Source organism: Anas platyrhynchos, chromosome 1 (assembly GCF_047663525.1).
Source record: "Anas platyrhynchos isolate ZD024472 breed Pekin duck chromosome 1, IASCAAS_PekinDuck_T2T, whole genome shotgun sequence".
Lineage (NCBI taxonomy): Eukaryota > Metazoa > Chordata > Aves > Anseriformes > Anatidae > Anas > Anas platyrhynchos.
This window is the reverse complement of record NC_092587.1, coordinates 205350019-205362799: the sequence shown is the minus strand read 5'-3', so window position 1 is coordinate 205362799 and position 12781 is coordinate 205350019. Positions and strand designations below refer to the sequence as shown.

At 51.3% G+C, this 12781-nt stretch overlaps 1 protein-coding gene across 2 annotated transcripts in view; it reads left to right on the top strand.

Annotated features, from left to right (window-relative positions):
* Window positions 1-1826: 1826 nt before the first annotated feature.
* GDPD5 (glycerophosphodiester phosphodiesterase domain containing 5) overlaps window positions 1827-12781 on the top strand; it is a 155612-nt gene continuing 144657 nt past the window's right edge. The window contains exon 1 of one of the 2 annotated variants that reach the window (XM_038178295.2): window positions 1827-2063. The gene's annotated coding sequence lies outside the window, so the exon portion shown is untranslated. The remainder of the gene's footprint in view (window positions 2064-12781) is intronic. The other variant, XM_038178317.2, reaches the window with a different exon arrangement.

Here is a 12781-nt window from a genome sequence, read left to right as displayed (position 1 = left end):
CCGAATCTTACAAACGGTCGAGCTATTTCTGCTGAAATTACAAGGAGACCATCCCTAGGCAGACACCCAAGCATGCAAAATGTAATCCTGGTTGTTTAGAGCCTGGCAGAGTCGCAAGGAGCTGCGGTCACGGCTCTGCTATGTGCCTCCGAATACCTGCGCCTGTCCCCCGTCGCCCTGCACGCGGGGAAAAAAAAAACATGAAAAAAACATCCCCGAGCTCCTCAAAGCAGCCAGCAAGCAGGCGAATAAAGTGCCCACATGGGATGCATTTTCGCCAGGATTTAAGATAACCGCAGAGCTGAAGGAGAGGAAAGGAAAGGCGTTTGCAAGGCGCTCCCTGATGCAACGCCAGCCCGCTCCTATCCTGCTGTGGCCAGCCATCATCTTTCCGGATCAGGTTTTAGGGTCTGATTTTTTCCCTTCTGTGTTCTCCTCCACATGAGGTTTCCCTGCTGGAGGGTGCAGCGTTTTGGGTTATTTCTGAGCTTGTTTTTTTTTTTTTTTTTTTTTTTTTTTTTGGAAAAGCTGCTTGCGAGCTGTCGGCTTTGCCCGTGCCGGTAGAGGAGCCTGGTGTCTGTCACCTCGCGTGTTGTTTTGGCAGTACGTCTCCTTTTACACCATACACAGCTCCGGGACTGGCTCCGAGCATGGGCCAAAAGGGTGAAAAACAGCCAATTTGCAGGAAAAAAAAAAAAAAAAGGGACCTGCTGCTTTCAGGTGTTTTCCACCTTGCATTAAAACCTGACGCCGGGGACAAAGTTCAGCAGGTCTCAGCACCCAGCAGCTCGGAGCAAGCCCCGGCTGCTCTGATTCATCCCTGCTGTCACAGTGTGCAGGAAACAAATCCTGAGCGTGGTGTAGGCAGAGCAAAACACTCATCAAAACACTCATTTTTTCCCCAAAATGCTACCACGTGCACCTCCTGTGCTGGGACCCCCGGAGCTTGCAGGTGAGGTCCTGGGGACCCCTCTGCGGTGCACACTTGGGAGAGCAGGGGAAGACCAAGATGGAAAAGGATGGAAAAAATAAATAATTGTTGGGTTGGAAAGGGTACAATTAGAGGAGGAGGAGACATCAGCAGGCTGCAACCCCTAAATCCGTGCCTGACCCCTTTCCTCTGCTCTCTTTCTGCTTCCATCGGCCGGGATGGGAACCCCCCGTTGCGCAAAGCGTCCCCCTGAGCAGGCTCTGGGACGCGATCGCCTTCGATATAAATATCCCAGAAACAGATTTTTTTCTTTCTTTCCCTTAGAAGTGTTTTCCCTTATGGCCACTCCACTCCTTGCTGCCAAACGGGGATTTACTGGTGCCCAGTTAGCTGCGGCCCGGGGCGCGCAGGGCTGGATTTCTGCTCTCGTTTGCTGAGGTTTCCAAGGAAAAGATTTTATTTTCGCTGCACCCTGCGTGCGTGCGTGTGTGTGCGCATCGCTCCCGGGGCGGACGATTTCCAGACCTCCTGCTTCAGAGGAAGATGGGGGTGGAGGAAGGCTGGCTTGCCCAGGAGAAGAAGGGGGGGGGACTCAGTGCTAAGTGATGAGGCTTTTTTTGGGGTTGACCCCTTTGGGATCAAGCATCCCAAAGCTTCCCCAACCCCTCGGGGGTCTCAGAGCCATAGGGGAACCCCCAAACCTGCACCCTGGGGGCACCTTGGGGTACCTTGGGGGGTACCCTGTGGGTACCCTGATGCTTGCAGCCGGCCGCATCCCCATAGGGGCACCCCTACTAAGAAGGGGCTGGCAGCTTTCGGGCGCAGCCTTCCTCCTCCTCCTCCTCCTCTTCTTCTTCTTCCTCCTCCTGCCGCTGTCCGGGGCGGAGCTCGCCCGCCCCCAGCCCCCGCCCCGCTCCCGGGAGCGGGCGGCGGAGCCGAGCCGAGCCGCGCCGGGCTGCGGGGACAGGGACGGGGACAGGGACAAGACGGTGCCACCCCTCTCCTGCCAACCCTGCGCTGTCCCCAGCCCCCGCGCTGCAAGGGGACAGCGGGGGGGCATCGCTGGCAGGGGCCGTGTCCCCCCCCATCCCACCCCACCTTGGCGACACGGAGGATTTCGCAGTGGCAGCAGGTAAAGGGTTGGACTGGTTGGACTGGGGAGGTGTTGGGGGGGATTGGGGGGCTTTTTGTATCCCCCCCCCCAAGCCTTGGGACCGGCCCCGGGGGTGCAGGGTGTGCCCGGGGGGGTGATGCTGAGCCTGGAGGGGTGTTGGGGTTTGGCCAATGCACAGCTTTTGACACCCAAAAGGTGCTGCGGGGTTGGCAAAAGGCATTTTTTTCCCCCAAAATGCGCTTCCTTACCCTCTGCGCTCTCCCCCCCCCCCCTGAAAAAAAAAAAAAAAAAAGTAAACAAATATTTACCTCACCTGGCTTGGAGCATCCCAAGCAAAGTTGGGAGTCGATGGGAGCTGTCGTGCGGTGGGGGACGTGGGTGGGCACCCACCTGGGATGGGTGCCCGGGTGCCCCCTCGGCTCCTCGGAAGCCCCCCAGCTTCCAGGGTGTGGATCCGGCCACCCCCTCGGTCTCCTTTAGGCCATACTTGTTTTACAGGTAACTCTTCATTTTTATCCACCGCTCACAAAATAACGCCACCCGCCGTGTCCCACAGCCCCGGGGCTTCACTCCGGGCTTGTCCGGTGCCGTAAAATCCTGAGAAAGCAAAATCCCCAACGGGTTTAATGACAGCTCGCCTGGAAAAGGAGAGAGGGAAAAAAAATCCCGTCCCTGCTTTATGGAAGCTCTCTCTCGTTAGTCCTGAGCATTCGCTGCCTAGAAAACTGGGCGTTGAGGAGTCGCAGTGGAAATGTGAGCTCGCCTCTGGAAAAGGTCTGTTGTAGCAATTCCCGGTGTGGAAGCTGCTAAATTTCGCCCTGGCCAGATGGAAATGGGGATTCTTCAGCCAGAAAGAAAACAACAAAAAGCATTTTTTTTTTAAAGGTTCCTTCTAACTCACAAGGATTTGTTTTTTTTGGGGGTGGGCTTGCACAGCCACTATTATTACTTGTAATTGTGTGGTCTTAAGGTTGATTTTGGGGCTGGGGAGGGATAACTGGTACATGAGCATAACAACACTGCATGTGAAATTAAAAAATAATAATAATTATGGTTCTCTTTGCTGGCTCTTTGTTCCCATGTGAAGAAAAAGGAGTGCTCGCTCGGTGATCCCCCTCCCAGGGCTTTTTGTGTTAGGAAGTTATGCAGGGCACGGGGAACCCCACCACGCCGGGTGGATTCTGCCTTCTCCTCTGGGAAATTCAAAGCATTGCTTGTTAGTGAGCAAAAGTAGCACCAGGGGTGCTTCTTAAAGAGCTTTTTTTTTGGGTTTGGATCCTGCACCGAATGCCATCTACCTGCTCTCCCTCTCCTAAATCGCCAGCTTGCTCTTGGCAGGTGTGGCTGGGGCAAAGCTGGAGTCAGCGGGCTCCTTGCCTTGCCACTCACCCGGCACCTCCACGTTCGTGGGCTGTCAGATTGCTGCGGGAAGCAGTCCGTCAATGCCTTGTACACCCTTTGTCCACATGGTGCATCCTTAAAAGTTGCTATTTTAACCTGTATTCCCCTTGCCGAGACCTGAAGCGTCTCCAAGCCGATATTCGGCGACACCCAGCTGCTCCGTGATGCACCAGGTACGGCTTCAGCAGCAAAAATAAGCTCTGCTTCGAGGCAGAGTTAATTTTGGAGTGGGTGTCTCTGTCAAGCTGTACTTTTTTTTTTTTTTTCTATTAAATAAGCATGTTCTGCACGTTACGCTCCTCCCTGCAATGAATTCTCCACTTGAAGGCGAAGCATGACTGATGTTTGTCTTGTGCCTCGACAACGAGCAAAGAAAATGAGTTCGGCTCCGATCAATTTAGTCGGTGTCGGGCTGTAGATTCAGAAGCTGCTGACTGGGAATTAATGATAAAAGGTTGAGTTTTTAGCAAGGCAACAAATCGCTGTTATGAGCCAGGAAGGTTGTAGTGAGATACCGAGACATCTGCAGGGCCGGGGGGTGTTTCTTGCACCTTTATCCAGAAAGTGCTGGGTAAATTTTATCATGGATAACTGCATGAAGATTATTGTAGCGTTTCACTCTGCCCAATGCAAAAATCAGTATGTATTGGGTGCTTTTGTGGTTGTTTTAAATGTGCATTACAATAAAATTATATTTTAAGTTGAGGTCAAGGTCTTGGCAGGGAACGGCTCCTTCCCCCTTTTTGTTTGCTTCGAGGTGTTTTGGTGCTCGCAGGTGGTGGAAGTCAGACCTGGGTGCCCTTTTAAAAGACGCACCTGCAGGGAATATTGTCCTTTAGCTGGCTTTTAAGTCTTTCTGAGGGCGAAGATAAAAGGAGATGGTTGCACTTTGAAATACTCATGGCATTGCTGCGGTGCAGCTGCGGGCTTGTGCGTCGTGGCTTGGGTTTAGCCAACGCGAAGAGTTTTGGGGTTGGACGTGGATGGGTGTTTAGGACTCCTGCAAACACGGGGTGTAGCAGCAGGCTTTCTTTGGGGGGTGATGCTGCTTTGAAACTGCTTTTCCATGAGAAAATATCCCCAAAGGGGCTGTGCTCCTGCCCAAAAGTGCTGTAACGAGATGCTTTGCACCTTTTAGCTGGTAGGGAGATGAAGCGATGGGATCCACCTGGCCACCACTTGGCTGCTGCCATAAAGAAGCTGCCCCAGGTGGGAATTAAACCTCAAGGAGACCAAATGGGGCTGGGGGAGGTTTTGGTTCTGCTGGTGGCATCACAACAAGCTCTGCTGGTGCTGGGCAAGGAGGCTGGGGCTGGTTTGGGCTCTGCGACGCCAACCATGGCTCTTCCAGGGTGAGCGGTGCCTCTTGGCTTCTCCTTGTGCCTTTGTCACTCAGGACTGAGGTCCCAGGGTGTCACCCAGGGCTGTAGCTCCCCGGGGACACCGCACAGAGCTGGGCATGGAGCTGAGCAGTGCCTGCTGCTCAGAAGAGGGCAGTGTGACACCAGCGAGCTGCTGCTGTCCCCCAGCCCTGCGCGGAGGTGCCCCCTTTTCACCCACCCAGGGCTCCGGGAGGGTCCCTAGGGTGCCATTCCCAGTCCCCTTGTGGGATCCCAGTGCCCCATTCCCCTTCCTTCCTCTCCCTACAAATCATTTCCCTTCCAGCTATGCTCTGTGCGCGGCAGGGCGCTGACGGTGTTTACCAGACCTTTGCAGGCATATTCTGTGCACGATGCGGGGAAAAGGGATTTAAAGGATTGTTTATAGCCGTTGCTTTTGCTTGCCAGCCCGTCTATAAACAGTGATTAGGTGCAGTGACTTTAATGCATGGCTCTGCTTTCAAAAAAAAAAAAAAAAAAGAAAAAAGAAAAAGCTGCAGGCTGGCATTTGGCTTTGCTGCTTTTTCCTCTGTAGCTAACCGCCGAGTTCTCCCCACTTCCTCCAAAAATACCCACAGATACTGGCAGGACAACTGCCTGAACGCTTGCTTAAATAGCCTCTCGTTGCTCAATAACCCCCCGAAAGCCTTATTTTTGTGCGTAATTAAATATTTGTGTAACGCCTCTGCCAAGAGAGGGGTTCAAGGTACGGCGTGTTCCCCCGAAGGGTGTTCAAACAAGGACCTTCTTGGGTGGCAATGGGAAATCTTCCCGTGCTTGGGTCTATCACGCCACACGGCGTGTTTGCACATACTGAATCCATTACCCGTCTTGATTGAGCTCTGTCTCTTTTTGCCTGTCTGGCCTTTGGGCAGGATCAGCTTGATGAGAACCGTTCCTCTTGCGAATGTGTTTTTGGCGCTGGTTTTTGTGGCTCTTGCGCCAGGTATTGCTGAAATGGGCTCTTTTTTAAAAGAAATTTTCTTTCCTTCTTCCCACGGATGAAGGGTGGGATGGGGGTAGGAGAGAGGCAAGCCGTGCCTCGCCCCAGATGATGCACAAATCTGGGCACTAGCTCCATCCCCTATCTGTGTGCAGTCCTGCTGGTGGCGAATCTCTTCCTGGGAAATAGCTTGTGCTGGTTTTGATGTAATTCCTGAGCCATGACAAAATCAAATCCTCCTGCTCTCCAACCACTGTGTCCTCCGTGCTGCTTGGAGCCGGGCTCTCAGCAAAGCCTCGTGCGGTGCTCGGGGTCTGAGCTGCTGCATCCTGGAGGAGTTGGATGTGATGGACTTAAGTTTGTGTTTTTGTTTCCAGGAATGCTTAAAAGAGCCCCTTTCGCTTTCAGTTTTACCATGTGGTGCTGTGTTCACGCAGCTTTTATCTTCCAGCTTTGCCTTTAAAGCAAGTTTGCCTTTTCAAATGTTTAAATCCTTGTTTCTCTCTTTTAAATCCCTGCAGTTTCTGTTAGCCGTTGTAACTTGTACAATCTCTTTTATAATTATAAGATAGCCACCCCATGGGTTTCCCTTCCCCCATGGCGAGATGATGTGAAACTTTCCTCCCCCAGCCTGAGGTCTGATGCAGGGTGCCGAAATGTTCTGTCTGGGTGCTGGTTTTTAGCTGTGCTGAGCTTTGGGCTCACACACGCACAGGTTGCTCAGGGAAAGCATCTTGCTTCTGATTGAAATAGCACAAGGTGAGAACCAGTGTTTCCTTTAACAGGTAGTTTGGATGTGGCATTAAAAAAGGCGTAATAAACTGGTTGTATGCTTTGGTGTTTGAGCTGCTCTAATAGACTGGATCTTGAGCCACTTGCCTTGTATTGATGAACCTCTTGTGTTGACAGTCACCTCATCATAAATTGTGTTGCCTCAGTCTCAAATCAAGTCACTGGTCAAGTCAGAATTACATTAGAAAAATACAAGATTAAATTTTTTGGAGCGGGAGTCAGCGAGAGAAATGTGGTTACTGGTTGGGACGCGGTGCCCAAAGGCTGTGGGCCATCAGGGTGATGCACCGAGGGCTGAGCGAGGCTGTTGGGAAGCTGATGTGATCCTGGAGCGCTCCCTGAAAGAGCTCGGAGGGGATTTGGGGCTGTGTCTGGGGTCGCTGTCCTGCAGTGAGGGTGGAAGCGTGGTGTTAAGGGGCAGGCTTGGCCCTTTTGAGGTACCCCGTGTGTGTCACCAGTGCCCAAACTCTGCCCAAACGCCCTGGCTTTGGGATGGATACCAAGGGCTTAGGCTTGTTTACAAGGATTTTCCACGGTGAAGTCTCGCTGTGATACTTGGGCGGATTTTGTTTGTTTTTCTTTTTTTTAACAAGGGGTAATTAATGCTTTCCTTGGGATTAAAATATTTCCTGCGTGTCTCAGCTGTTGGTGTCGGAAGGACTCATCCAACCCTTTGACCTCTGGCTCTTTGGAGACAAGGAAGGCTCTGTGGGGGAGGCAAGGAGTGTACAAAACCTGTTTCTCTCTTACCCGACTGCTTTCTTGGAGGCAGAAGCCCAGGGTAGAAGAGTTTCTTGAGGCTGTCAAGTTGGTGATGCTTTGTAGGCATTCACCTGACGGAGCAGTGATTGCGTTTGCAGGTAGGGTGGGAATTATGGTGTCATTCTGCCTGCTCGTTATCCATGCATCTCCTCGATGAGACTCTAAACAGCTGCTCAAACCTCCTCTGGAGTTTTTTTGGGTTGGGATTTCTCCGTCCATGGCTTGGAGCTGTGTGCTGTAACAAGGGCTGAGCGCTCCTCGTAAACCATGTGGGGGTTTGGGGTTGTCGGGAGCCCTGCGATTCATCGAGCAGAGAGGTGAGGTGAGACCTGGCTTCTCAAAACTGCTATTTTTAGCCCTGTTCCTGTTAACATGCAAATTGTGTTTAGCGCAAAGGATTGCTCTGCGCTTGCCACGCTGAACTTGAAAGCCTCGTTTTCCAGCTTCTATAGAGGTATCGAAAAGCTTACCAAAAATATGCATTTAATGTTTTCCATGTCCACAATCTGGGTTCTATAAGCTCCTGAAATGCTCGAGATGTGCTCTGTAAATGCACGGGGGAGGGTGGCTCCATGTTTTGGGGCGAGTTACCCCCTGCTTGGGCTTTGGCGTTAACTTGGAAAGCTGCTGGTGTCTGACAGCCTGCGAGCTTTTTGCAGTTCTGCTTCCTTCCTACTGCTTTTCCTCCCGCCCCAAGCCTGGAGACAGCATCAGCATTAAAACAAAGCCGCTAAAACTCATCCTTAGCTCTGAATGAATCACTGATGCAGAGAGCTTGCCATCTTCATTAAAAGCCTGATTTAAAGTGCAAGGTTTACAGCTTGGCTGGAGACGCTTCCCTTTATCACGAGCGTTTCCTAACCCGCCCCCTCTGCGTGAAGATGTTTCTTGTTTGCATCCCGGGGCTCTTGCTCTGAGAGCTGTACGTTAAACGAATGCGGTGTGCTTGTGGGCAAGCCAGCTGTGTATGTTAAAATGTTAATGCGGTGGGAGGAAAGCGTGCTCTGGTGTCTCTTAAGCTGTCAGGGAAGTCTCTGTGCCTCGCAAGGTCACGCTGCTGCACAGACGTGTGTTGCTGAAACAAACTGTGCAGGGCCTCCGTGCGCGGTTTTGTTTTGCAAAGAGGAATAAATCTGCTTGTATAGTGATAGCAAGGGAGCTGCTGTCCCTGAAAACGTGGGCAGGAGGGGTGGAGTTGAAGGCCAGCACCCAAGGAAGCGTCTGTCCTTGTGGCTGCACCTATCAGCCCTGCAACGTGCTGGGGTTTCAGCTCTGGTCCTGGCCTTGCACGGGGTGACTGGTTGGGTGAAGCTGCAAAAGCTGCCATCATTATAGGCATTTTAACTTCTATTTCTGAGTTCGTGTGGTTGCAATTGATTTAATGAGCTCAAAACTGGAGCTGGAAGGGGGTCTTTGCAAGAGGGTCTCTGGCTTTTGTGCCAAATCCTTCCTGAAAGCCCTCCCTGGGGAGGTGAGCATCTCCTGCTGTCACAGGAGTGTTGCTGGAGGCAGGAACCTGCTGGGCTTCCTTGATGTTATCAGTGGGGTCAACACAGCAAATTAGGAGGCATTTCTTCTCAGAAAGAGCGGTCAGGCCTTGGGACGGGTTGCCCAGGGAGGTGGGGGAGTCCCCGTCCCTGGGGGTGTTCAGGGAGAGGTTGGACGTGGTGCTTGGGGACAAGGCTTGGTGGTGACATTGGTGGTAGGGGGTGGTTGGACCAGGTGATCTTGGAGGGCTTTTCTAGCCTTAATAATTCTGGGTTTGTAACACCTGGCTTGGCAGCCCTTTAAAATAAGCCTTCCAGAGCTCCTTGCATATGGCTGCTAGGCTTTAGCATCTACCAACCTTTTTTCCTTCTGCTTTTAAGTGGAAATGCTTTAAGTAAAGCAAGCTAGAAGCTGTGAGCAGTCTGTAACCAGGTGGATGTATCTGGCAACCCAAGCTCCATCAACAACTTTTAGCCTGGAAATTTGTTCTCCCTTTTTAAACCAGAGGGTGCTGGGGAGAAGGTGAGCGGTGCCACCAGGGTGGGAGGCTGTGCTGCAGATGCCACCACGTCTGCTGGCACCTGTGGCATTTGGGGACATGCTTAGTGCTTGTTTAGGGGGTGGCCAAGATTGGTATTTTGGGGCAGTGAAGACCACAAGGAAGCAGTGAAATGGCCAGTTTCATAGGCAGGAGAACATGGAAGGAGCTAACACTCATGCCTGCTGTGGCTCGATGGGGGTTGACCCCACAGAGGCTGATGGAGCGGAGAGGGGATCCCAGCAAAGGGCAGGAGCAGAGCACCCTGCTGGCATCTAGGGGAAGCAGGAGCCCTTCTGTGCCTCTTTTATCCCCAGGGAAGATGAAATTACATGGCCTCCAGCTAGGATCTGCCAGAGCTCTTGGAGAAATGCACCCACCTAGGTATCCAGATAAAGCCTGAGCGTACCCATTTCTTTTCCCCTGGAAGAAGGACGTGGGGAGGAAACTCTTGAAAACAAAGCTGATTGCTCCACTTTTGGGTTTGATCTTGAATGCAAGGTTGGTTCCTACAGGTTTTGGGTTTCCAGCCATCCAAACCCATTTGGTTTGCTCTTGTCCTGGGTCATAATGCAACTCTAGCTCCACTAAAAGTTGCTGATTGGAAATATGCCCCTGCTTCTGGGGGGCTGTTGCAAAAAGTTGTCTGCTGCAACGCATCTCACAGGCTGGGAAAGCTTTTGTGCATGCTGATCTCAAGCTGCATGGCTGAAAAATGATGCTGGGAAGCTTTAATGATGCTGGTAACCTGCCCCCTCTGTCACCTGGTGTGGGGTGGTAAATGCCTGGGCTGGAGAACTGGCTGTGCTGTGCTGGGAGGGGGTGGGAGGAGTGGACAGAGGTCGGCTGGATAATAACAAGGCTGGTTTTGAGCCGGTGACCTGAAGGTAAAGGCTCCTGCTGGCCTGAAAACCCCTCGTGGCTTTATCTCGATGTGCTAAATGCCGTTGTATTGCAGAGGGAATGTGATTAGTTAGCAGGAATGGAGCCTGGCAGCTTGACTGTGAAGCTGTAACCTGAAGTCCTGCCTTGTAGGGATGTGAAGAGTTACAGATCCCCTTCGAAGAGCAGAATGAGCTTAGACCAGGGGGTCCTTTATTTCTAAAAGTGTCAGCTTATGATGCTCAAAACCCTTATATCACAACAGTCCTTAAATCCAAGCTTCTGGGGCAATAATCTGGTAGTGGTGAGTGCTGTATTAGAGCCACCAGACCATTGCTTAAGTTCTTGTGGCTTCTTCCCTCCAGGCATAAGGAAAATATTGTCTTTTTTTTTTTTTCCTTATTTCCCTGAAATTTGCAGCTCAGCTGAGGGTTCCCTGGAGAGATGGATCTGGACTGCTGGCTTAAGGGCCAGAGGCTGTCCTGCTCTTCTCCTTGTGGTCTGGATGTTGATGACTTTGCTGCGGAGCTTGGGGGTACCTTGGGGTGAGGAGGTCATGAACTTGGGGAATACTGTCAAAAAAACGTGTCCGCTTGCATTTCTGCAGCTTCCCTCCATGGGCATTACGTGCTGCTCTCTATCTCTGCTGATATTTGCAGTGGTGATAAGAGGCTCGGCAACAAGTGTGCTCTGCAGCAGATAAAACTTGCTGTGCGCAAGAGCTGTTCCAGCAGGGAGCTTATCGGCCCTATTAAAACTTTATGGATCAGCCAGGCTCGGGAGAGGTGGGTGTTTCGGGTCCTTTAGGAGAAATGCTCAATGAGGAATTGCACTGAAGTACTGCTGCTCTGTAAGTTCTGCTGAAATGTCCTTTATTTTTTTTTAAAGGCAGGGAATAATCTGGGGAATGAGGCTTGTGAAGTGGCCAAGGGTTTGGCTTGCCTGCAGCCAGCTGGTTACAGCCCTGCAGGTTTGTGCCTGTAAGGAGCTGGCTGCTGATTGAGGAAGGTGGTAGCTGGTCACAGTGTGGGCTTGAATTAAATCGAGGGATCCTCCTCCTCATCCTCCTGCATCTTGCTGGGCTGTTCTGTGCTTGGAGAAAGAGCTCCTGGTGCTTTTGTGTGACTTGAATGCCAGTGCAGAGAGGACAAATCTTCCAATTTGGCTTGATGCTCTTTTAGGGCACCTGCAGGGACGGTGAAAACCTGGGCTGAAAGGGTACAGTGGTGTGGATGGAGACCAGGAATTGCCTGGTTCCCACCTTGATTTGGAAGTGTTTAATTCCCATGTGCTGCCCAGATGTACCGAGATGAGTGGAGGGGCTGTAGTCTGAGCACGGGCAGGTCTTGTCCCGATTTGGGCAGCTGACTCCATCTGTATGCAGACTTCTCCATTCTCTTGGGATTTGCAACTTGTGGCCTTCTCCAGAGGGTGGATGCCCGTGGTTTCTCTCTAAAAATATGAATTAATTCTGGGCTAAACTCCTGAGGAGGGAGGTGTGATATCTGCTGTACAGGAGAGTGGTGTAATCAGAGCTGTTTAGAAATATCCTTTTTCCCTTTCGACATGAGGAAATGAGACCTTTCATCTCCATCCTCCCCAAAACTCCTTCCCTGGGAGGGATGGAGCCTGGAGGTCAGAACCAGATAGCCAAATATTTCTGGTGGCAGAAGTACTCGTGCTTTCTATGAAGCCGTGCTCCAGGATTTTGGGTGCTTGCTCAAGGAATGTGAGCCCTGGTGGTGCTGCAGATAGTCTGAGCTGCTGGAGGAGATGGCATTCAGACAAAACCGGGAGCAAACGCTGTGTTGCTGTTACACACAAGGTCAGCGTGACCGTCGGCTTCCCAAATCGGGCAGTTGGGTTCAGTGTTTCAGCAAACACTTGCTGCTGCTCAGCTGTGTAATCAGCTAACGGGATTTAACACGGCGTCTACTGTTTCTAACTCAGTGTTGTGTTAGCAACGTAATCAAAAAAGAAAAAAAAAAAGGCCAGAGTTAAAATAAGTGGAAATGTGAGTTCCTGGGGCTATCCAAGTCCAGTACCAGATAGAGAAACCATCTGCTTTCTACCAGGATTAATGCACTAACAGTTACATCAGAACTGACTCGAAATGTTATAAAGCTGGGGATAAAGAACATCTATTGGCACTTATTACATCTCAAAGACCTTGTGCTTAAGGCGGCATCTCCTGTGAAATTTCTCTTGCTTAAATAGAGCAGACGGAACATGCAAATGGCATTTTGCATTGAGGGAAGGTGGTTGTGGAGCCTGGGGTTAGGTCTAGAAGGAAAAGAAGATAAGTGGTGGTAGGAGGCAGCAAACAGCTTAGTGTCTAGGTTGTGTACCGTCACCCTCAAACCTTCCACGTGCTGGCGTCAGATTTGGATCTCAGCACAACTTTGTGTTCATGTGGTGGTCTTTATTCTTTATTTTTTTTTCCTCCAGCACCTCATAAAGCTCCAGAAGATAACTACTTAAAGGCTTATGGAGTTTACTGGAGAGGAAAACCCTTGTCTGAGGGTTGCTGTCTCTGGGGAACGTCCAAGTG